The sequence below is a fragment of the Phacochoerus africanus genome, chromosome 10 (assembly GCF_016906955.1).
Source record: "Phacochoerus africanus isolate WHEZ1 chromosome 10, ROS_Pafr_v1, whole genome shotgun sequence".
In the NCBI taxonomy this organism is placed as follows: domain Eukaryota; kingdom Metazoa; phylum Chordata; class Mammalia; order Artiodactyla; family Suidae; genus Phacochoerus; species Phacochoerus africanus.
The window spans coordinates 54,671,314-54,697,664 of record NC_062553.1 but is presented as its reverse complement, the minus strand read 5'-3'; the positions used below and the strand labels follow the sequence as shown (position 1 = coordinate 54,697,664).

The following is a 26,351-nucleotide window of genomic DNA, read 5'->3' as shown; positions in this document are numbered from 1 at the left end:
CCATGTGCCCAGAGTCAGCTTTTCCTGACTATCAGGAAGTTGGCCCACTGTGTTAACAGTGCCTCTTGACTCATTAAACTTGCCTTTTCTACACCTTGGTTTAAATCTGGAAAATTCTTTTTCCACCTGCATGCAGAGGCCACAACAGTAATTAGTTCAATAACAGATTTTATCCTTCTACTTGGTATTGGCCCATCATTCTTTTTTTTGGTTATGTTGCTGTATTATTTATTTCATTTAATTCAAGTTCTTCATTTTTCTTTTTAAATTTTTTTGTATTATTGTTGATTTACAATGTTCTGTCAATTTGATGACCCATTGTTCTGATTATGGATATTCACTGATATTTGTGAGAGAATCTATACTCTTTAAATGATTAGATTACACAAATAAATTGGTGAAAATTGAGGCAGTTAAACACAGAGTCAGAAAATGCTCTTTGCTGTTCCTGGGAGTGGGTAGGTATCATGGAGGCTGCTGAGAGTGATGAAGCAGAAGGAAAGTTAAAAACAGGTTGAGTAAGATAACAATTTATTTCACCAGATAAAGTCAAATGATCTAACTTTGGAAAGAATTAGGAAGACCCCCTTTCTTCTGAGATAGGAAAGAAAGGCTTTTGAAAATGTTCCTATTTGGATGAAGGGAAGGAAAGTTGGGAGCTGCATACAATGGCCTTTACTATAGCTTTATGCACCCATGTAAGAGAAATAATTACCTAGCGGGTCCAGCTCCTGAAATTCTCTAGCAAGTGGATGGGAAAATTCCTACTGAGGATAAAACAGTTGTGGAAATTAAAGGAAAAGCTCTATTATCATAAAGTTAAAATGTAACTTTAATGCCACCTAATGCATATAATGTGAATATTATTTCCCCTTCAATTGAAACAGTGCAAAACTTTCCCCTAAGTGTAATCTTTTAGTAAATATATATTTACCTATTTTCTTTTTTAAGTTAAAATTGACAGAGGAAGTACTAACAGTTTTTAAGATGTCTGAATACAAATATCCATTATTTCTTTTTTTAACTCTTAACTCAAGTCCACCAGGTGGCAGTAGTTTTTGTACACAAACGCAGTTCATGAAAACTTTGTAAAATTCCTAAAATTATAGCATATTAGAGGCAGCTGGTTTTGACTCCAGGCTCAGCCCTTTTCAGATAATGCACACACATGATTTCTTCCATCAAGTACTTATGCTTGTAAGCATGGGTCATACCACTCCATACTGTACCTCATTCATACCTTCTCATTTAGGTTGCATATACATATTTGTTAGAATGTGGGGAAATTATTTAATATTTAATATTGTGTTTTCCATTTTACTGAATGAATTTTTATTTGATGGTTTTAAAAGATTTTTCAAGTTGCCAATATTCAGCCATTTTGACCTACAAAAATGGATATTTCATATATTCCAACCTAATGTTTTTCTCTATTCCTTGCTGCCAACTGTGCTCCATTGAAACACCCGCTCCCCGACTTTACAGCGCTTTATTTGTCAAAAGGTGGTCCTAGCATCAGCAGCATCCCCAAGGAGCCTGTTAGAAATGTAGAATCGCTGGCCCCATCCCAGACTAACTGAACTGGAGCTTTTGTTTTAATGAGATGCTTAGGTGATTAAGCAGTGCTAGGTAGCAAGTTCCTTAAAGACATCTCGAGCCAATTCTTTAACTCTTCTTTGTGCTTTGGGTTATTAAAAGTCTGTCTGGGTTAAAACTCCCATCTCAGTTCTTGGCTGAACCTGTGACTCAGGAACTCTGCAGATGGAAGACAGAGTTTGTGTTCAGCCAATTATTTTCCTCTCTTTTCAATGCCCATTCTCTGTGGTGATAGGGGCTGGGAGGGAGATTAGGGAAGAAAGGGATACAATTCTCTTACTTAACTGGGTAAGTACAATCCATATTGCATCAAAGTGTTCACTCTTTAGTGGTCACACTGTGTTCTCCCGGGAACTCAGAGGCACCTTCTCCACTGCACACTCCTTGTATAGGAGCTCCGTCTGGCACTCCCCCTGCCCCCCGCCCTTTTGATCTTTCAGTCCCCACTCCCAAAAGTATACCCAGCCTCTTGCTGCTAGAATTTCTTTTCCTCTTAGGTGTCAATATAGTTCAAATCTGGACAGCACTTTCCACACAGCATTGATGGACCCTAAATAAACTTACATATCCTTGCCATGCCAAATTGTAGGAGAACACATTGCTTTACTTCAGCCCACTTCCTGGCTGGCTGTTTCTCTCGCAGTCTCTATCCTTCTAGTCATGTAGGCAGATCCAGGACATTTCAACACATCTGCAAGGAATGAGAGGGCAGTCTCTTCCTACAGTCACTCCATCTTTTCTAGCTGTTTCTGCTGGAGCCTTGTTCATTGAACTTGGTGTTGGAGGGGAATGAATAGAGAAGGAAAAGCCACAGTACTCTCCAGGAACCTAGTAAGACACGGCTCCAGTGATTCTCTCATCTTCCTCTTCCCATGTGTTCTTCGGAAATGGCCTGGAGGCGGGGGGATTGGAGGTTTTAATCATGTTGGGTCTAGTTTTGCCTAGCTTTCAGTCCTGGCTAAAAGATTAAATATCTGGCTCCAAATGCTGGCAGCTACTTAGAGGATGAGTACTTTATATTCTTTGTTCCCTATTTTGGACCTCAGGCAGCAGCCTCCTTTAGGTGTTAGCTGTGTCTGTTATGGTGTTACATATTTTTCTGGGTTCTCAAATATTTTTACTAACACAGTTCTAGTGTTTCACTAACTGTTTCAGTTTCTCTCTCCTTTATACTTTAATACACATTGCTACATTTACCTCCTGCCAATACTATAATCATCTACAATCATAATTTGGAATATAAAAATTATGCTAAAACTCTTCTCGCATGTTTTATCTTTCATCTCATTCATTAATTCATTCATTCAATCATTCAACTCAGGCATTGAAATGGATGATGCATATACAGTGGTGAACAAAACACATGGTTCTTAAAAAAGCAAAAAAGCAGGCGTTCCTGTTGTGGCGCAGTGGTTAACAAATCCGACTGGGAACCATGAGGTTGCGGGCTCAATCCCTGGCCTTGCTCAGTGGGTTAAGGATCCAGGGTTGCCATGAGCTATAGTGGCCTTAGAAAAGGCAAAAAGACAAAACACACACACAAAAAAACAAAAAAAAACCCCCAAAAAACAGAAACATGGTTCTTGTCCTGAAATTTACAGTGGTGGTGGTGGTGGTGAGATATTTAATAAATAAGAAAACAAATATCAAAAAATAGTGCACTAATGGAGAACAACTGTGGTACTATGTGTGTTGGGGGGCAGGTGAGAGGTAGGAGGGAGATGTCTTAGATAGGGTAGTTAGCACTTTGAGGCATGAAGACTGAGGAGGAGCCAGGAGGAAAGGCAGGAGGGTGGTCCAGACAAGGGCACAGCAAGTGCCAAAGCTTGAGAATACAGAGATTATCAAGGAACTGAGGGAAGTTTCTGGGTGGAAGGTGTTATGGGAAAGGAAGAAAATGGTAGGACATAAGACTAAAGATGTATGAAGGGCTGGATGAACAGCGTATACAGCCATGATTAGGAATTGGGCTATAATGAGAAACAATAAGGATTTTAAGGAGGAACGTGAGATTTCATTTATATTTTCAAAAGAATATTCTTGCTGCTCGTAGAGAACAGATTGAAGGAAGTATCCAAGATACTTGAGCTATTCAAGACGACACACCAGGTAGACAACTGGACACTGCTTAGAACTCGAAGAGGAGGACAGTGTGGGCTGGGCTACAAACATGTGAGTCATTCCAGCCATTCCTAGGGTTCCAACGACAAACCATAAGAATTTAAAACCACCATCCTTATCACCCAACCTTTCTGTGGTAGTTCATAATTTACATTTGATCACCACCATTCTGAAATTCTTTTCTTCTCACTTTACAGATAAGTACCCTGATGCTCAGAGAAATTATTTAACTTGCTCAGTGTCTCTTAGTATTAGTCAGGATTTAAGCCTAGATTTTAATTACGAAGTCTATAATACCACCTCATATTATTGACTTCACTCTAAAGGGTCTAGAAAGGATATGAGTAACTGACTAAACTCTGAAGGATTCTTAAAAAACAAACAACTAACAGTATATCCCCTATTATGCATATCAAACTTCCTGTGTTCCAATTCACCTTAAACTATAGTGGTAAAACTAGAAATGTCAATGAAAGGATGGGTGAGAAAAGCATTATGAAAGAAAGGGCATAGGCAAACAGAACTAGGGAAAGAAATTGAACAAGAGATGTAAGAACTACCTAAAAAGGAACATCATTAATGATGATCAATACTAATATGGGATTTCTTATGTACCAGGTACTATTACACACACACACACACACACACACACACACACCTCTATCTATCTATCTAATTGATATCTTCTCTCAGTCAACCTATGAGATGGGATTGTTAACTTCATTTTATGGATCAGGAAACTGAAGAATGGACAAATAACTTACGCAAGGTCATACAGACATTAAGTCGTGGGACTGGGATAAATCCTGGCAGTTTAGTTCCCAATTCTGTACTCTTAACCACTCTGTTGTATCACTTCCATCAAGACATCAACTATGAGAATCAGGGAGTTGGTAATGCTCAGTTTAAATAACAGTAAGGCAGGCAAGAAGAAACAGAATTACATAAATTGTGTTTTAAGGCAAGGGTTTAGGCTGGGGGACAAATTTAGGGTCTATGAAACTATGAGGCAGGATTTTTGTTTTAGGGAAAGGTGGAATTGGTAGTTGGAAATGTTATTAAAAATATGTGATACAGTTTTCTACTTGGAGAGAATATGGGGAAAAGGTAAGTTGTGAACCCAGCCATGGGAAATGTTCAAGCAGTGTCATAGGACTGAGCAAAAAACAGGGGATTATCAACAGGTCTTGGTAAATGATTAAATACAGAAAGTGAGAGAGGAGTCAAAGATGAATATGATTTGTTCCCAGTGACTAAGAGGACAATGGAACCATTAAAAAGGGCAAAGGTATTTTGAAAATATGTGTTCCAGATGATGTAGAATATGAGGACATAGCACTTTCTCCAGCATAAAATCCAAACATCCACACCCTAGGAAAAGCATTCAGCAAGCTTCTGTACCCTCAGTATTGTTAAACTTGCCTCCTCTCTTGCTCTGGCTATGTTAAGATTCTTGATTGCAAGTGACAGAAAACCTCTCATTGGTTTAAGCAGTAAATACATGAATTTATTGAATAATTTAACTGAAATTTCCAGTTATGTAGTCCACATTAAATTCAGGGCATCAAAACACGTCTGCAGCCCACATCTCCATTTTTGAATCTGCTTTTTTCCATGCTGCCTTCTTTCTCAGACTCTGTGAGTGGGAAGTTGGCTTCAGGCCTCCATTTTTCCAGAATTAAATCCATTGGAAAAAGAGAGATCACTCCTCTTGTTAAGTCCAGTTTAATGCAGAGGATTAACTCAAATATGTTTTCCCCTGGGGAGCTGCCCCAGCCAAAGGTCTGAGAGTGAAGAAAGGATAGTTCTCCAGGAAACTATCAGAGTGGGGAATGAAGGCTGACCGGGGAAAAATGTCTACTAAACTTCTGTCTGCTACTGATGACTCCATTAGAATTTCCCACTCGCGTCGGAAAAACGCTCATGTAAACGATCAGGGATCTGAATAAGTTCCTCAGTTGTAATATTCTTTTCATCTTGAGTACACAGCAAGAATTTGAAAAGTTTACTGATATGAATGTTACCTTGAGGGGAGGATTTAATAGTCAAAACAGGTGTTTATTTTTTGAAACAGGACGACTACTTCTATTTCAAATCCAAAAAACATTAAAATGTGAAAACTACTAGGAATCAGGGCTGTAAAGACCTCTTTTCCAATAATTTTCAAGCGCCGAAATACGCTTTCCCGTGCGGACCAAGTGTCTTAACCATCAAAGGTTAAGATAAGGAATATTAGGATAAGGATATCTTAAGATAAGGGCGCAGTACTCACACGTTTTTCTAACAAGGCAAGCGGTGCAAATTAGGGTCCTGGTTTATCCTACAGCTTCACCCCCCACCTTCCCTTATACTGTCACCTGGCCTTTAAGGCCAAGAAAGAAACTCCAAAGCGGCACAGCCGTACCTTCTTTTGCCTCCCTCCTCCAGTCAGGGCTCCCGCCCAGTTTCCTCAGGCCCACCCTCCAGCGAGAAGCAACTAAAGCAGTGCACCCCCAGGATAGCGCAAAGGAAGAGTCTGGAGCTCAGTCACCCTCACAAATTCCCTCTTCCAGACCCAAGAAACGAAGCGCAAGGGATGCTGTTGGAGATGGGAAAAAACTCTTGCGCCTGCCAATACCGGAAAATTTCCCCTGGCGCTGGCAAAGCCATTCGCCTTTCTCTCTCTCTCTCAGAGACCCCTCCGCGGGAAGAAGGAGAGGGTGGTTCCTCGGCACTTCTCCGCCAGGAACCACCCTCTCCTTCTCCCCGCATCCAGGGTGAAAGCCGAAGCCGCCTCCCTAGCGCTGCCCGGGCCGGCCGCTCCCTCCGCCGACCAGGCCCGCCTCCCCTGCTTTCCTGGAACCGTGCGGGCAGCTGGGTGCGGGGAGACTAGGGGTTTCCTTCCCGCCCTGCGGCGGGTGGCCCGGGGCCCCGGGATCGCTTTGCGGCTCCGCGCTGCCTAACGGGCAAGTCGCATGCGCGCCGAGCCGCGCTGGGGAGATGAGAGCGAGGGGAGGGGCGGACGCACAGCGCCGGCCGGCGGAGCCCTGGGTCACGAGGACGCATGCGCCGGAGGGAGCGCACTCTCCGACGCGGATTGCGACTGCCCGCCTCGAAAAGGAAATCCCTGGGGCGCGAGCGCGAGGGAAAGCTGGCCCAGACGCGTGCGCGCTCCCGGTGAGTGGCGCCCACCCGGTGGGCCTTGGCTGGACGTCCGCCGGCGGCTGGCTTGGGCGGCGCATGCGCTCCCGGGGCCGGTGGAGGAGGGGAGGCAGGGAGGGGGAGGAGGAGCGGGCGGCCGTGGCGGTGCCTCGGGCTGGGTGGGGGGCGCCGTCCGTTCAGGTGCTGCTGGTGCTGGGGCCGCCGCGTATCCCGGACCCGGCCGGGCCTACGCTTCCGAGTCGCCGCCGCCGGACCCCGGGGTGGAGTGGGGAGGAAACCGGAGACGCTGCGCGCCACACGGTGAGGGCGCGGGGAAGGGGAGGGAGGGTGAGAGGGAGGGGGGCGGTGTATGGGGCCGGGGGCGGCGGCCGGCGGGGGGCCGGGCGCTGGAGCCAAGTTTTGCCTCTCACTCTGGTGAGTGTTTTCGGGAGTTGGGCGGAGGCCCGGCGGCACGGGGCCCTCGAGGACAGCGGGGTTACCTGCGGGGCAGAGGCGGGATCGGGGTGCCCGGCGGGGCCCTGTGGCCAGAGCGCTCCCTTGGGTTGGGGCCGATTGCAGCGGTCGAGCGGCCGGGACCGCCGGCGACCTGGTGCGGGGAGCGCTTTCGCCTGGGACCCGCTAGGCCTTGTGACCCACTTTATTCCTGTCACAACCCGGGCACGTTTGGAGCGGCGCCCAATGGGGCGCGGGGACGGCCAGCTCCTCGGGGAACCCCCGCCCTCCCGGCGTGCTGTCAGCGGGGCCGCCGCCCGAGGGCTGGTTCCGTTGGTGGTCGCGGTTCCAGGCCGGGTCCCCATGGCGCCTGCCCTTCCCGGTCCCTTTCCGCCTGCGGAGCCGGTCCTGGCGCCCTGGCCCTCGGATCGTCATTTCCACCGCCGAGCGCCCGGAGCTTAAGCCCCCGAGTGCGTTTTCGCCGGTGGAGCAGTCCACAAAGCAAAGCCTCCCCTCTGACCTGGCAAATGAGACGTGGAATCAGGTGGCGATTTCTTGCTGTTAGGATGCCACGCTAATACTTAACAGCCTTCTAACTTTAACCAAACCAAACCAGTGTTTTCTTTTACAGCGAAAGAAAAGCACCAGAAGTAAAGAAACTTTTACAGCTTTTGTTGATTTGGCTGTTACGCTGATCCCCCGAATCAAAAAAAGGTAATCAAACTTGAAAGTTTGCATTTTAATTTGTAGCTTCATTTTAAATGATGAGAGGAGAAAATTGTGCAGTGTTTTCCCTCCACTTGGTTGAAAAACGAAGGTTCTAAAAAGGCTATATTTATATAATGAGTGGGTTTCTCTGTTTAAAATCTTGTTGAGGGGGAAAAACTAACTCAGGTGTTAAGTAGTAAACTGATGAGAACGTCATTAAAGGTTAGCCTAAGGAAGATAGAAGGAAAGTTGTGGGACAACTGGTCATGGTCAGCTATGAAAGAAAACAATGAGGAAGGGTTCTGTGTACTGACCTGGGAAGAGCTCCAAAATATGTTATGAAGTGAAAAAAAGATGTAGGACTGTGTGAATAATGTGGTGCTTTGTGTGTTAAGGGGACAGGCGAGGAATAAGAATACAAGCTTGCGTTTGCTTTTCTAAGTATAAAGCGACTCTGGGGGGGGGAGAAACTGCAGAATTGGTAATGGTGGGCGAGAGGGGGAAGGAGCCTGATGAGGGGATGGTGGGAAATGACGCTGTGTATGTCTTATTTTTAAAGTTTTTGGACTGTATTATGGATTCATAAACTAAACAGAAGTCCTTTCCAAAATAACTTGTTATGTGTTTTTGTCTGTTGCTTATTTCTCTTTCCTAATTTATGGTGATTTTGGACATTTTCAACATGATTCCTCTTAATATTTTTAAGGAAAATGAGCTGTAAAATTCAAAGAAAGCTTAGGGTAAGTTTGGCTGTCTATGCCTCGATTTTTAAGGTGCTGGTGTCACATTTAATTTTTAAAGCTGTTTAGTCACATTTTGCTTTGCCGAAATATGACGACATTTACATTTGGCATTATGGCTGGATTATAAAGATTTCAGAGCATGGTTTGGCCTCCCCCTTTTTTTTTTTTTTTCCAGGAATCATACTTGCATAAAATTTGACTTTTACTTTTTTTAACCCCAAAGTTGTCATGACAAATAGTTGGCGAGTATGAGCACTCCATTAAAATGGTAATAGAATCGTTTGTCCAGGTAGTTTGCTTTGCAGATTTGGGAAATGCTTTTCTCAAGACAATCAGATATGAACCTCAGTGACATGTAAATTTATATGTATATTTATTTTTATGGTACTTTCGGGGAATTAAAACTAGTAGTCAGTGTAGAACATCAATTTTTTTTTATGGCTCATTGATTGCTCCACACAGTACATGATTTGGGGAAGGGTACTCAGAACTCCTTGGATGCTAATATCATATAGTGAAAGTAGTGAATGTTGAGTAGTGGTTGACAGTTGCTGTGGGCATTTTTGTTATGTTTCCAGTATTCCTTTTTATTTTGTACGATAGGATAATTATTTTTGTTTGACTTAGAGGTCTCTAGTCAAACTTATGCATATTTTTTCATTTGAATTCCATGTGGGTCTATTCAGTCTTTTTGAAAAAATAGAATTGCATTTCAAAATTTTACTTAAAATTTTGTTATTGTTTTTCAAATTATAGAAGTAGAGTGGTGTTCATGAGAAATTAAAACAATGCAGTGTATATGTACGTGAAGCAGCCTTTGCACGCTTCCACCTCTTCTCACATCTCTACAGAGATGACTGCTGTTAACAGTGTTGTATAACCTTCGAGTTCTTTTTCTGTGCATTTACAAACATGAATTTTCAGTCTTGAGAACTGAATTGTCTTGTTTTGTCCGCTTGTTTGCCTTCAATGTGAGCTCTGTTAGTGTCACAGGTCAGGGAAATGACCTGGAGTGTGTCAGAAAGTTTAACATATAGTATGCGCCTTAGGACATTCTCATCTTTTCACTGGTGAGGGGCTGGTTAGTTTGGGGCACAGTTATGGTTTGTAGTGAGCTCTCACTGTTGTGAGCTTTAATCTGATGTGGATTGAATTTACCTGTAAGACTTAGAGTCCGTGGCTTTTATAGGACTCTTTAGGGTCCACATTTCTAGGGTTTTGACCTGGTCAGTAGCTCACAGGTTAAACTGCTTTTGTTCTCCTGCATGTGCGGGCCAATAGAAAACTACTTAGGTTCCACCAGCCTGTCCTGGTCTCTGGAGTGAAACTACACAGGTCTGTCCTTAACTAGGAGACATTGACTTGGAATGCAGCCTTGAAGGGGAGAGGGAGCAGAGGCAGTCAGGTCTGGTTTGTCCTATAATGACAGCAGACAAGTCGTATGTACACCCCACCCACCCCTGGCCCCCTGCACAGAGAAGACTGCCTTTCTAACCAAGCTGCAAATAATTGCCAAGACTTAATTCCTTTTAGGTGATAGAAAGTTGAGTATTAGTCAAGACTACTAAAATAGGTGAGCTATATAGAAAGATGCAGTACAGTTGACCCTGCCCTGAGCATATTTGAAGTCTAGTGTCTAACATTGTGGTTGCCAAAGGGGAGGGAGTGGGACAGATGGGAGTCTGGGGTTAGTAGATGCAAACTATTGCATTGGGAGTGAATAAGTGATGAGATCCTGCTGTATAGCACAGGGAACTATATCTAGTCACTTGTGATGGAACATGATGGAGGATAATGTGAGAAAAAGAATGTATATATCTATATGTATAACTGAGTTACTTTGTTGTTCAGCAGAAATTGACAGAACATTGTAAATCAACTATAATAAAAAATTAAAAAAAAGTATTTGTGGAAGTTGCCATTGTGGCTCAGTGGGTTAAGAATCCAACTAGTATCTATAATGATGTGGCTTTGATCCCTGGCTTCGCTCAGTGGGTTAAGAATCCGGTTGCTGTGGCTGTGATGTAGACTGGCAGCTGCAGCTCCGATTTGACCTCACCTAGGAACTTCCATATGCTGCAGGTATGGCTGTTAAAAAAAAAAAAAAAAGAGCATGTATATAATGATTATAACACAAGATAGGAAATGATAGATTCTAGAATAAATACATACATAAGATTGTAAGGGTGCGAATGTTTCCGCTTTTTACTTTTGTAGATGTAGGATTTGGAGGGAGAGTAGATATCTTAACATTTTTAAAATAGAACAGACTTGGAAAGCTCAAATATCAGCTCTGAAGGGGTAAAGAAGTAAGGAGTTGAGCTGCATCCTCATGGTAGTCAATTATGACATTTATTTATAGTTGTTTATTTTTGTTTTTACTCTGTCCCACTGGAATGAACCATTTGATGTTTTATTTGATAATTATCATACAGCCTCTCTTAGATTTCAGGATTTTAGAAATAATAAGAAATTTGATTGTACCAGATGAGTGTCTTCTATCATTTAATGTGTCAGGCAGTGTTAGTATTAAAAGTAAGTTGTTTTTTCCTATTGTGTTTTTTTCCCCTCAAAGCACATATTTAATGTGCCCTCTCCCACATTTATTTGTGGTGCTGTGTCAAAACATTTATAACCAAATAAATATTTTAAACTATGAAAGTGAACAACAACATGGTGAAAAATCCATCAAAGTTCCACATTACAGCAAAACTACCTTTTATTGTTTTGCAGATGCATAAAGTAAAAAAAAATTTGAGGTATAGTTTCTCATATGCATCATACAAGTGGACATTGCGTTTTCTCCTTTTCTGAGTCTAAAATTCTAGATGGGAGTTCCCATCGTGGCGCAGTGGTTAACGAATCCGACTAGGAACCATGAGGTTGCGGGTTCGGTCCCTGCCCTTGCTCAGTGGGTTAAGGATCTGGTGTTGCCGTGAGCTGTGGTGTAGGTTGCAGACGCGGCTCGGATCCCACGTTGCTGTGGCTCTGGCGTAGGCCAGTGGCTACAGCTCCGATTCGACCCTTAGCCTGGGAACCTCCATATGCCGTGAGAGCGGCCCAAAGAAATGGCAAAAAGACAAAAAAAAAAAAAAGAAAATTATAGATGGAGTTGTATGAATTATAGAATCCTTTTAAATGTCAGCAATTTAATTGTTACTAATTACTGTAATTATTATAATGGCATTTATATTTATAGGTTGCTTTACAACCATTTGTTAGTCCTTTTTATAGCTCTGTTAGGTGTAACGTGTGTAAATTTGGGTAAGAGGTTCCTGTTTTTCTTCTCTCTCTCTCTTTTTTTCTTTTCCTGCTTTTTAGGGCCGCACCTGTGGCATATGGAGGTTCCCAGGGTAGGGATCCAATTGGAGCTACAGCTGCTGGCCTACACCACAGCCACAGCGACGCCAGATTCGAGCCGAGTCTGCGACCTACGCTACAGCTAACAGCAACTCCGGATCCTTAACCCACTGAGTGAGGCCGGAGATCAAACCCACAACGTCATGGTTCCTAGTTGAACCTGTTTCTGCTGTGCCACGATGGGAACTCCTCTGTTTTTGATTATACAAATTTAAATTACCTAAACTTATCTTCATATGTATAGTGTCAATTTTGAGTTATTACTTATTTTAAGTGTGTATTTCACAAAGATGTAATTCTGCTTTTTTAAATTTTTCAATATTTTGCTTTTTAGGGCCACACCTCCGGCATGTGAAAGTTCCCAGGCTAGGGGTTGAATTGAAGCTGCAGCTGCTGGCCTACACTATAGCCACAGCAACACAGGATCTAAGCTGCTTCTGTGGCCTACACCATAGTTCACAGGAACACCAGGTCCTTATCCCACTGAGCAAAATCAGGAATCGAACCCACATCCTCATGGTTACTACTCCCTAACTCTGCCTATTTTAAGTCTTGGACGTCTATAGAAAGAAATCACTTGTACAAAAAATTTTTTAATGAATTTTTTGTCTTTCATAGGGTAGTGTTAAGAATGTGATTTACCTTTTATTTTTCAGAAGTGTTTTTTCATTTTTTACATTAATAAGATCCAATAGTAAAATAAAGATTTCCATATTTTTCAAAGTTCACATTTAATTAGATATTTAATTTTTTAATTCTCACCCATAATAGCAGACAATGAAATACAGATTGACTCATGTTCAAGGTTTTGTATTTTATTTTATTTTTTTATTTTTATTTTTTTTTTGTCTTTTTGCTATTTCTTGGGCTGCTCCCGCGGCATATGGAGGTTCCCAGGCTAGGGGTCGAATCGGAGCTGTAGCCACCGGCCTACACCAGAGCCACAGCAACGCGGGATCCGAGCCACGTCTGCAACCTAAACCACAGCTCACGGCAACGCCGGACCCTCAACCCACTGAGCAAGGGCAGGGACCGAACCCGCAACCTCATGGTTCCTAGTCGGATTCGTTAACCACTGCGCCACGACGGGAACTCCAGGGTTTTGTATTTTAAAATAAAACACAAATGGTTGCTCACCAGTTAGGGTTAAACCGTGTGGCTAGCTAAGAATTTATCATTTATATTAAAATATGGTATTGATGTCATTTATTTCTTAATCTCTTTCTCCCCAGTTATAAAAATAGTGTATCCTTAATGTCGGAAACTTGGGAAACATACAGTATGAACTGAATTTTTAAGGTATCGCTAGAATTTTCACAGTCACGAGATGTCATTGTTGACCCCTGGAAAATCTTCCCCTGCATCCTGTTTAGCCTCCATCTGACCATATGTAAACTTAGAGACATGGTGTTTGCAGAATGGGCTCATCGTGCATTTACTGCTGTTGAAACCATTCTATTCACTTAACAGCGAATTTTGAATGTTTTTATGTCAGTAGTTTTCTAAAACATTATAACATTTTTAATACCTATGTTGTATTCTCTTTTATGTTTGTGATAATTTATTTACTGGTCTTTTTTTGTTGGACACAGGTTTTCAACTTTCAAAATTATAAATAATGGTCACTTTTAAAAGGGACTGCATTAGGAGTTCCTGCTGTGGCACAGTGGGTTAAGGATCTGACTGGTGGCTCAGGTAGCTGTGGAGGCATGGATTTGCTCTCCAGCCTGGGACTGTGAGTTAAAGGATCCAGCGTTGCTGCAGCTGTGGGGTAGGTCGCAGCTGTGTCTCAGATTAAATACTGGTCCATGAACTTCCATGTGTGGTGGGTAGGGCCATTTAAAAAAAGGTGACAGCATTAGTAATCAGGTAGAGTTGATACTTGAAAAATTTTCAGTAGGATAGTCTTGAGAAGAATTAGAATTCAAGTAGAATGATACTGAATTTGTATTAATATTGAGCTTAAACAAATTTTGTTGAAAATATATGCCAAAAGAATATGATAAATTAATAATGAAGAACCCAGCATTTTTAATATTTTGTTGAAAATACATGCCAAAAGAATATGATAAATTAATAATGAAGAACCCAGCATTTTTATGATGGTATATCTTCCAACGTAGGTTTAACTTTGAGTTGAATTAAAGTAACTTTGCATTTCATGAGTGTACATTATTTGGATAGCAGTGTTCTTGAACAGGCCTAAGGAGGGTGGAAGTTTGTGAGGCAGTCCCCACACACAATTCAAATTAAAGGTATAACTTTTTTTTACAGTGGAACAGAGTTTGATTGCTCAAAAAACTTCCTTAAAAAAAAAAAATCGAAATACCAGGAAAGAGTACTTTCACTCAGAGAGTTGACATTCCCTTTTTATAGGATTGCTATGACATTTTATTCAACTCCTAGGTATCTATATATTCAACTATATTCTCCACTTTTAATTGGGGAGAAAAACTGTTCTGTTAAACTATTTTCAAGAGGAAGTAGATACGATCTTAAAGTTTAATGTGCTAGTTGTAATGTCTTCTGTTAGCTGTTTGTGGAAGTACATGTCTTCTTAGGTTTCTGTGAGTATTTTGATAGCAACTGCCTTTTACTCTTCCTTTTTTGTCATGAAAATAGGAAGTTTTTATAGGCATTTATTTCTTATCAGTGGCATGATCCAGATTCTTAAAATAACTGATTTTATTCTAAATAAAGCTGCTTATTTGTTGCGTAAAATTTAGTAAGAGAGACAGCAGACTTCTTTAACAGGGTCTTAATTACTTGTGATTGTAGCCTCGTGTAGTGATGAGCGTGTAGGCTTTATAACTAGCCTGCTCGGCGTTCATATTCCTGGTCCCGTTGCTGGTGGCTGGACAAATGTTACCTGAGTTTCTCATCTGTGAAATGAAGACAACACTAGATCATAATATTATATGAGAATTAAGCAATGTGAAGATTAAAACAGTGACTATTTACCACATAGTTAAGTGTTCAATAAATGTTAGCTATATTATGTTTTTTGTTTTGTTACTTTCATAGTGTGTATCAAACATGGCTCTTAGCTTTTTTTTGGAGGGGAGTCCCAGTTAAGATAATTGTTTAGATAGAGAGTTTTGCAGAACTTGACCTTTTTATGTGACTCAGAACAATAAAAAAGTTATTAGAAAATGTTGCCAAGGTACATGGCATTGCATATTTCTTTGAAATCCTTTTGCCAGGTAGAGTTTTGAAAGACTGGTGACTAGTTTTCTTTTATGTTGAAACTTAAATTTTAGTTGAAATAATATTAGAAGTTATTTAGGGAAAAACCCACAGATTAGAATGGAAAACTTTGTAACTCAAATTTTATTTTATAACTTTAACATATATAGTTCTATAGATACCTCACAAAATTTTATTAGAAGCAGGAAGAGAAATGAGAGAAACATTAGTTGATGGAATAAAGCTCTTTCCAATTCTTACCTGATAATTTTTGTCTCCATCAGGAACAGTAATGCAATAGTGTATTTGTAATTAATTATAAAGGTGTCTGTTTCACCTGTAGAGTTTATTGTGTGAAACAATTTACATTGTTTAACTTCTTTTTACCTTTTCTCTTTTTAAATTTATTTATTTAGGCCACACCTGTGGCATGTGGAAGTTCCTGGGCCTGGGATTGGAATCTCCGCCACAGCAGTGACCCAGGCTGCTGCAGTGACATTGCTGGATCCTTAACCCCTTGCACCACAAGAGAACTCCTTAGCCTCTTTTTAGACTTGATCACATCCTTTTTTTTTTTTTTGTCTTTTTGCTATTTCTTGGGCCGCTCCTGCGGCATATGGAGGTTCCCAGGCTAGGGGTCTAATCAGAGCTGTGGCTGCCAGCCTACGCCAGAGCCATAGCAACGCAGGATCCGAGCTGCGTCTGCAACCTACACCACAGCTCACAGCAACGCCGGATCATTAATCCACTGAGCAAGGGCAGGGACCGAACCCGCAACCTCATGGTTCCTAGTCGGATTCGTTAACCACTGCGCCACGACGGGAACTCCAACATTCTTATATTTTTCTTAAAGTCTTTTACTTTGTTAGGGCTGATCATTATTAAAATTTGTGATTTGATTTTTTTTTTTCTTTCGAAAATAGTTTTGTGGCTTTTATAAAAATGAGTCTTGCTTCTTGGAAAAGAGTTAAAGTACCAAAAACTACATAGGAAATTTATGATGAAAAAAATTGCCCAATATCTCAAGGATAATATATTTTTTCAGCATTTTCTAAGGTATTTGGGCTGTGTGTGTATGTACGTGTACATGTTATAGTTTTATAGCAAATGGAATATATGCAGTTTTATACGCAGTTTTATCAACTACTTTTTTTCCCCTCTCATCATGTTTTCTGGATATCTGTTTGTGAATTCAGATTTTCTTTATTTTCATCTAGTCTTAGTCTTTTACTTTGACGTTTTCAGTTGATCTCTGAGCAACATGGCAGTTAGGGGCATTGACCTCTACGCAGTTAAAAAAGTGAAAAATCTGTGTATAGCTTAGAGTTAGTGTTCCACGGATCCTGTATATGAGGTTCCTCAGGTTTCGTCAGCCCCAGATTGTGTATTACTGTAGTATTTACTGTTGGACAAAATCTGCATACAGGTGGATTTGTGCAGTCCACACTGGTGTTTATGCAGTTCATTAACATATTTGCTGATAATAGTTGAGTTTGTAACCACCATCAGCTTTGACTTCTCTTAGAGTCATCTCTTTTGCATTCCTTTTTATCCCTCCTGTTGTGTGTGGTTTTAATCTAATTATTTTTCTGTTTTTCCTACTATTTGTTAAATATTCTTTCTTTATACTTATGTGGTCATTCTATAGGTAATAGTAAGGATACAAATTACTTATGATAAAAATAATACGAAATAATTATTTTACCACTCCCCATTAATGACAGTTTCTTACACATTAACTCTTGTTACAATAATCTTTTTGTGTTATTAACATCCTACATTTTATTTATACATATTTTAAACTCCAGAAGACATTATTAGTATGGTTTTGGAAAATCAGTTTTTGTTAGTACTTACCTTTTCCTGGGTTCTTCCTCCCCTTTCTGTGTTTCTGTCTGAAATCATTTTCCTTCTGTCTGAGTAGCTTCCTTTGGTAATATGTGTTTTAATACTGGCCTACCTATTGACAGTGAATTTTTCCATTTTTGTTCATCTGAAAATACCTTAATTTCAACTTTTTTGAATAATATTTTCACTGCATATAGAATTCTGTCTCTAGCTATTTCATTGTCTGCTGGCTTTCTGTTAAAGTCTTATTAAAAGTAATGTAACAGCTTATAGTCTTGATAATGTCTTTTATTTTTCTCAAAGGCTTTCTCTTCTGTCTTAGTTTCTTAGCAGTTTGACTATGGTGTGGTGAGGTGTGATATTCTTTATTTTTCCTTACGTTCATAGAGCTTTTGAATCTACAGCGTGGAGCCCTAGTTTTGGAAAGTTCTCTGTCATTTCATCTTCAATTATTGCTTCTGCCCCTCTCTTCTTTTAGGATTCTAATTGAAACATTTATTATACCCTGTCATTATGTTTCACAGGTCTCTTACATTTTTTTTTTTTTTTCTGTCTATACTTCAGTTTGGGTGTCTCTTCCTATACCCATCTTATAGTATACAAAAACTATCATCTTTTTCTCTAGGTCAATCTATTGTGTCTATTGTATTTGCTTTTTCTCCTTTTTCTTTCTTTCTTTTTTTTTTTTTTTTTGCCATGGCATACAGTGGCTTGATGTGGGATCTCAGTTTCCAGACCAGGGAATGAATCCTGACCACAGTGGTGATAGCACTGAGTCTTAATCACTAGACCCATGGTGGAACTCCCAGTCTATTGTGTTCTTAATTTTACATTGTAACTTTAAATTCTAGCACATCCATTTGATCCTACTTTATAGATTTTTAATAAATTCCAGTTTTCTTTAACATATTGATTACAGTTATTTAAATGTTGATTTCAATATCTGCACCATCTGCTAGTCTACTTTTATTATTTTTTTCTATTGGTTTTTTGGTCATGTGGCTGTGTGGTTCTGTCACTGAACATGTTTGCTGGATATTTCAAGAAACTTGTCCATTTCATCTAAGTTGTTGAATTAGTAAAGTTCTTTATAAATGTTCTCTTACTATCTTTTAAATAGCTATAGACTATATTTTGAGTGTAATATCTGTATAATCTGCAGAGATTTCGTATCATTCCTAATATTGGTAATTTGTGTCATTTCTCTTTTTACCTGATTAGTCTGGCTTGAGATTTCTTAATGAAGACTCTCAAAGAATCATCTTTTGGTTTAACTGATTTCCTCTGGTTCTGTTTTTTATTTCCTTATTTCTGCTCTGATCTTTATTAATCCTTTAACTTACTTTGGGTTTAGTTTGTTTTTCTAGTTTATTAAGATAAAAGCTGGTGTCATTAATTTGTGACATTTCCCCTTCTTGTATGTGTACTACATAAGTTTTCCTCTAAATATGCCTTATAAATTTTAATATATAAATATTTTCAGTTTAAAATATTTTTTAATTTACTTTTTGTGTCTTCTTTGGTCTGTAAATTATTTATATCGTTTAATTTCCACATATTTGAGGATTTTCCAGAGATTTGTTATTTTTAAGTTAATTCTGTTGTGATGAAAGAACATACTTTTATGGCTTGGAGCCTTTTAAATTGATTGAGATTTGTATTATGGGCTAGGATATGATCAGTCTTGGTAAATGCTCCATGTGCACTTTAAAAGAATGTGTATTTTGTTGTTGGGTGGAGTGCTCTATAAATGTTAATCGGGTCAAGCTGGTGATTGTTTTTGTTTATGTCTTGTAATTTTTGATTGAATGCCAGATATTGTGAATTAAAAAAACAAAATGAAGCAAACATTACCAACTCTGTTCTGCCTGAGGGTGTACATCTTTTCTTATAGGCAGATAGAATAGGGAGCCAGTCACCTTAATTTACATGGAGGCTGGGTTGCTGTTTGAGTAGTTTAGTGGTATTCTTCTTTATGGTATTTGAAGAGTGTGGTTTTCTAGGACTTTCATTTCAAAGCTTAGTGGTCTTTATCCTCTTAGCAATGCCAAAAGTGGGAAATTTCGCTTTGCCTCCTATCTTACACGGTTTTAAAATTAAGTAATTGTCCCACGAGAGGTAGTAGCCTTGAACTTGAGGTCCCTGCAGTTTCCCATTTTTGTCACTCTAGCCTTATGTGGACACCAAAGCTCTCCTGGCTTTTTGGTTCCATAGCAGCAATGTTTTGTACAGGCCAGATAGTTTTCAGCTTTCACCATGGGCCCATAATTTGGAAATACCCTCAGGGAAAAGATAAGTGCAGGTCATCCAAACACCTTTAAAATGTTCCCCACTTCTTTGGAGTTTTAGACCTTCTTGCACCATGACATCTTTCTGCTGCCTTTAGAAATAGGATATTGGTGGAGTTCTCTTGTGGTGCTGCAGGTTAAGGATCTGGCATTGTCACTGTTATGGCTTGGGTTTGATCCCTGGCTTTGAAACTTCCACGTACTGTGGGTATGGCCAAGAAAAAATATGACTTTTGTAATTTATTTAGCTTTTCTGTTGTTTTCAAGAAGAATATTGGCCTGCTGCAGACTATTGCATTCTGCCTGGATGTGGACAACTCTGTACGGGCTTTTAAAATTTGACAGAATACTCACTTTTCCTGGGCTACTTTGTATTAATTATTCTTCTTTAAGGTTTTAGGTAGTTGGGTTTTAGTTTTAGACCTAGTATACTTTTTAAAACCTAGATTTACTGAGGGATAATATATGTTAAAATTCAACTAATGTAAAAGTATGCATGTTGAATTTTCATAAATATATGCATTCTTGTAACCGCTACTACAATAAAGATATAAAAAATCCTATCACTCTGAAAATTTCTCTCTCCCTGGCAACTACCAATCTAATTTTTGTTAATAGAATTTTACCTTTTATACAATATAGTATAAGGGAGATACTACAGTATATTGTCTTCTAGGTCTAGTTTGCACCTAGCATAATGCTTTTGATTTTTATCTATGTCTGTAGCTTCTTTTTTATTGCTGAATACTTTTATGTTGTATGAAATATGGCATAATTTGTTTATAACTATTAGTTGTTGGACTTTTTAATTGCTTCTGGTTTTCGGCTAAACGAAGCTGCTAAACATTTTTAGACATATGTTTTCACTTCACTTGGGAAAACATGCAGGAATGGAATTGTTGGATTGTATGGTATTCATATTTTAACTTTATAAGACTCTAATGAACTGTTTTCTAAAGTGGTTTTACCACTTTACATTTCTTTCAGCAATGAATGAGATTTTCATTTGCTAACACTTGGTACTGTCATTGTTTTGAATTTCTGCCAGTCTAGTGGGTGTGTAATATTATATCATTGTGGCTTTAATTTGAATTTTCTTAATGACTGATGATACTAAGCTTATTTACGTGTGCTTATTGCTCATCCAAATATTTTCTTTTGTGAGGTCAGGGATCAAACCCGCTCTTCATGGACACTAGTTGGGTTTGTTACCACTGAGCCATGGCGGAACTCCTGTTTGTCTACTTTGAAGATTTTCTCTCATGTTTTCTTATAGAAGTTTTATATTTGTAGCTTTTATATTTAAATTCATGATTCATTTCAGTTGATTTTTATATGCGGTATGAAGAAAGGGTTGAGCTTCTTAAAATTTTTTTTTTCATATATGTATATACAGTTGTTCTAGCACCATTTGTTTAGAGATTATTCTTTCTCCACTGAATTACCTTGTCACTTTTGACAAAAAAATCATACATGTGTGGGTCCTTTTTTGAACTTTGTATTTTATCTAATGAACTGTACGTCTGTCTTTATATTAGTACCTTAAAGTCTTGATTACTGTAGCTTTAAGTCTGGTTTCGGAAGTCTTCCAGTTTTCTGCTTTATCAAAATTGTTCTGAATTTTTAAGTTTCCTTTTGTTTCATATGAATTTCAAAATCAGCTTGTCATTTTGTATAAAATGGCTGCTGGGATTGTGATTGGTCATATTGGAGCTATAGATCATTTTAAGGAGAATTGACATTTTAACATTACCAGGTCTTTTGATCCATACACATAATATACTCTTATATTCATTTAGGCCTCTCATTTCTCTCAGTGATGCTTTTATAGGTTTTGAATACACTTCTAGTAGTGGCCTCTATCCTCTTCCTTCAGCAAGTACCTAGTGAGCATGCACTGCGTACCAGATGCTGTTCTAGTTGCTGGGGTTTCAGAAGTGAACAAAGCAGGCAAAGAAGGCCTGCCCTTGGGGAACTTCCATTCACTGGGCGAAACCAGATGAGAAATTCTTGAGTTGAATGTGTATTAGGTGGTCATTAGTACTGTGGAGGAAAAGAAATCAGGGTGGCAGTGGTTAGAGTCTGGGCTTTGGGATTTACAGTTTTGAATTGCGTGCACAGAGAGGTCTTCAGTGAGAACTTGATATTTGAGCATGCTGTAGTCTGCTGTGTACCCTAATAAGGAGACAACTGAGAATTTAAGATGGAAACAAGGGAAAGAAAATGGGAGCTTGAGTAAGTGTGCTAAGTATGCCAGTTGCCTCCTAGGAGTCGTAGTAACTAAGAGTCAGTAGTATTAATAAAATCAGCAAATGTAATAATGGAAGTATATCTAACAGCTGAAAGGTAAACAATAAAAAAGATCATGTATTTGGTTGAAATCTGGTGATGAGAATGCTTACCTTAGCATAACTTATAGTAGAGAACTAATAGGTGACATGAAGAAATGGAAGACTAACCTCATTACATAGGATATGATTATGAAAATATTATTTTAATAAAAAATTATTAAAATAACAGAACTATCTATAAAATAAAAAGGCAAGATGGAATTAAATGACACAAAGATGGGTATTTTGATTGTAAAGTTTATAATTCACAGTGAAGAAATTTCAAATATATGTGAAAAGTAGTAGAGCATTAATATTCAAAAAGTAAAAATGATTCTGGAAAGTTATTGAGAAAAACTTTACTGGTAGACTTGACTTGGGTCTCTTAGATCATGGGGTATCAAATGGACAAAAAATTAAAGCTGTAGAACGGCTAAATATCCAAATTAATAAGCAAAATTTGGTGGATAAAATGAACCCTTCCTTGAAAATAGCCTCTGCCTTTCTTCTAACAACTTTCTTCCAAGAACTTATTGAACATATACAAAAATTGGTTGTAATACCAGATCATAAAAAAAACTTGTACATTCCTAAAGGTAGGAATAATTAAGAGCTGCTCATCTAATATGAGAGCCACTAGCCACATCTAGCAAATTAAATTCATTAAAACTGAATAAAACAAATTGTATCTTCTCAGGTGCTTAAATATGATGGATTGTGGAGATCCCTGGTGGTGTAGGTTAGGGATCCAGAGTTGTCGATGCTGTGGGACAAGTTCGATCCCTGACCTGGGAATTTTTGCATGCCACTGGCACAGCCAAAAAAAAAAAAAAAAAAGGATTGATTGCCAGTGGACTGAGGACAGAAGAAAGCAGATTGAAGACAGTATTTGTGAACTAAATCCTTCTGTTTCATAGCAAGGAGTCAGAAGACCTAATTTGAAATTAATTAAATAAAAACAGGAGTTCCCGTCATGGCGCAGTGGTTAACGAATCTGATTAGGAACCATGAGGTTGCTGGTTTGGTCCCTGCCCTTGCTCAGTGGGTTAACGATCCGGCATTGCCATGAGCTGTGGTGTAGGTTGCAGACGCGGCTCAGATCCCGCGTTGCTGTGGCTCTGGTGTAGGCCAGTGGCTACCACTCCTATTCGACCCCTAGCCTGGGAACCTCCATATGCCGCGGGAGCGGCCCAAAGAAATAGCAAAAAGACAAAAAAAAAAGAACAGGACTGCAGTTTTTACTGTTTTTCTTAAAATCGTGTGCATGTGTAATATGCAGGTCGTAAGAGACTAATAGGATATACAAGCAAACTAAAGCAGACTATAAACTCTCTGCACAATAGCTTCTTATCTAATAAATGTTAAGTATAACTTTACTCCTTTGCATAAAGAAAAAACATTCTAGCTTTTTTTTAGATTTGATTATAGTTTATACTGAAAGTAGTAGAAGTTTTTTTTTTTTTTTTTTTCAGGCACTAGTTTCCACTCTTCCCTTCCACTTAGAAATGAGGATAGCAAGCAGCTTTGTGTGACTTTGGGCATATACTACCTATCTTTAATTGATAACCGTTTAATTTATTAGTCAATGAAAGGTTCATATAAAATATTTGGAGCATTTTGAGATTTTAATCTAGATAAATATCTTTGAGACAACAAAACAGCACTCATGTGAGTCAGGAAATAAAATTCAAAACCTGTATTCACAGGCCCTGAGGACTTATATATTTCAAAGTCAGTATCTCTTGCAATTGTTAGGGAGTATTTTAAATATAAGTAAAGTGTACCATCTTTCACAGGGACATGTGACAAATAATTATATGACTATTTTACCACTTATATAATTAAGTATTGGTTATTATTTAACATGCCACTTTATTATTTATTGTATTATTTATTCACAGCCTGTTCTGAAAATGTATTTTCAGAGTATATTATTACATCTTTTTCCAGATTCACTGTGTCAGAGGAACTATAGATAAGAGGGCAAAAGAGAAAGAAGTTTTGCTTTGTGATTTAATATTGCTTGAAAGCATATAGTTAGACTAGTGTACAGTGTCATTTGTTGAATGTATATAATGTTTGTTTTTCACTTTCCTAAGTAGACTGGCCAGACCAAGTTTAAAGCTTGATACTCTGAAACTATCAGTATACTGTAGTCTGATAATTCAGATAACTTCATACATAAATAAGAAAATTAAATGTATAGGAGTTAAACTTAAACACTGATCTTAGAGGAGCAGTACTACACAGCAAATCATCAAGAAGACCAAAAATAAATCCCCAGTGAGTGGAAGACTTAGGGAATATGGCATTACTAACTTATGTTTAATAAACTAAGTCTCAGTCTCAGAGTGCCATTTTCAACATTTAAACATTCATTATTATTAGGAATAATATTAGGATATTTTCCTGCCTTGAAATGTCATTTAAATCATTTTAACGACTCAGATCTTTATGATTATACTTAAATCAGTTACAAAATGCTTGCTGAAGGTGTAGGAGATTGAAGACTTGTCTACTGACTTCAAGATGCAATCTAAAATTTTGCTTTTCTACAGATACTTGATATTTTCTTGTTTGTTGGAACACACTAATGCATGGAGTCTAGCTCCAGATGGGCCAACCTTGAGCCTGAATGTGTCAGGGACAAGTGGCCCAGAGTAGTTGGACAGATGCTGAGCCCAGTCCCTGGAGTTGTTGCTCACCTTTGATGGCGCCATGTTTCCCTGATCGTTCGTGACCCTTGTGGCTTGCATTTTTGAGGAAATGGGCACCTCTTCTCATCTTTAAACATGCTTCAGGAGGCAAAGTCCTTTTCCAGTCCGCCCATCCAGAGCTTCCAAGTGACATATCAGGTGGTGTCCGTAGGCGAGTTCACTGCTGGAGCCATGGGGCAGGCAGGTGTGGTGCCAAGTGTGGTCAGTAGGTGGGCAAGCCTGGTGCTTGTATATCAGGGATCACCCTGGGGACTGGGTCCAGGAGGGAGAATCTGATTCAGGGCCCAATGATTGACCCTAAAGAAAGAGATCTGTGAACTGTCTGGCAAAGAATTCAAAATAATTCTCTTGAAGAACTTCACTCAACTATTAAAAAAAAAAAATAGGTAAATGAAACTAGGAAAACAGTGCACAAACAAAATGAGAAGTTCAACAAAGAAATGAAAACCATTAAAAAACACCCCAAAAGCAGAAATTCTGGAGTTGAAGAATATATTGATTGAACCGAAGATTTCAATAGAAGTCTTCAGTTGCAGACCTGACCAAACAGAAGAAAGAATAAATGAGAAGACAGGTCATTTGAAATCATCCAGAGAAAAAGAGAATGAGAAAGTATGAAGAAAGCCTATGTAAATAATGGAACATTAAAAGAAACAGTTTACTCATTATTGGAGTCCAAGAGGAGAAGAGAGGGAAAAAGGAGCATAAGGCTGATTTCAAGAAATAATGTCTGAGAAGTTTCCACATCTGGGGAGAGATTTGGACAACCAAGTTCATGAAGATTGAAGCTAATAGGTCACCCTAGAATTTCAAATGATTTTCTGAAGACACATCATAATAAAACTGGCTAGGAATCCAACACAGCATTCTACAGCAAGAGAAAAAAAAAAATAAGGGAACCCCTGGAAAGCTGTCAGCAGAATTCTCATCAGGTACTCTGCAGGCCAGGATGATATATTCAAAATGCTGAAAGAAAAAAACTGCCAACCAAGAATACTTTACCTAGCAGTTTGTTTTATAGGCGTGAGGGAGAGGTACTTTCCCAAAGAAAAACTGAGGGAGTTCATCACTAGACCTGCTTTTTAAGAATGATAAAGGAGTTCTTCAAGTTGAAAGGAAAGGATGCTAATTTATAACATAGGAGCACATGGAGACATAAAACATGCTGGTAAAGGTAGGTATATAATTAAATTCAGAGTACTAGATAATATGAGAGTATTCAGAGTAACATGTGGTTAAGTTAATCACAACTCTGGTATAAAGGTTTAAAGGACAAATATTAAAAGTATAGCTGCAGTAATTTATTATTAGATGCACAGTATTAAAAGAGTAAGTTATGCCATCAAAAACAAAGTGAAAGAGTAGATGTTTTGTATGTTATTTGTAAGTTGTTATAAAATAGACTGTTGGAGTTCTTGCTGTGGCACAATGGGATTGGCAGTGTCTCTGCAGGTCCAGGACACAAGTTTGATCCACGTCCCAGTACAGTGGGTTAAAGGATCTGGGGTTGCTGCAGCTGTGGTGTAGGTCATAACTGTGGCTGGGATCTAATCCCTAGCCTGGGAATTCTGTATGCTGCAGGGCAGCCAAAAAAGAAAAAAAAAAAAAAAGACTTACTGCTAGTTGTTGTATGTGAGCCTCATGATAATCACAAAACAAAACCTGCAGTAAATGCACAAAAGATAAAGAGGAGGGAATCAAAGTGTACCATTGTGGAAAGTGATGAGTTCACTAAGAACAACAGCAAAAAATGAAGAAAGGAGCAAGGGGACTACAGAATAGGCAGAAAACACTTAATGAAATGGCACTAGAAAGTTTTTACCTGTGGTAATTACTTTTTATGTAAGTAGGTTAAATTTCTCATTAAAACTCAAGAGTAGC

The 26,351-nt window shown here is 39.0% G+C and overlaps 1 protein-coding gene across 7 annotated transcripts in view; it reads left to right on the top strand.

Annotated features, from left to right (window-relative positions):
• Positions 1–6,733: 6,733 nt before the first annotated feature.
• CLOCK (clock circadian regulator) overlaps positions 6,734–26,351 on the top strand; it is a 121,875-nt gene continuing 102,257 nt past the window's right edge. For 6 of the 7 annotated variants that reach the window (XM_047798758.1, XM_047798757.1, XM_047798756.1 and 3 more), the window contains exons 1-2: positions 6,734–6,873; positions 7,922–8,004. The gene's annotated coding sequence lies outside the window, so the exon portion shown is untranslated. Of the gene's footprint in view, positions 6,874–6,971; positions 7,159–7,921; positions 8,005–26,351 lie in introns of those variants that run through there. The other variant, XM_047798751.1, reaches the window with a different exon arrangement.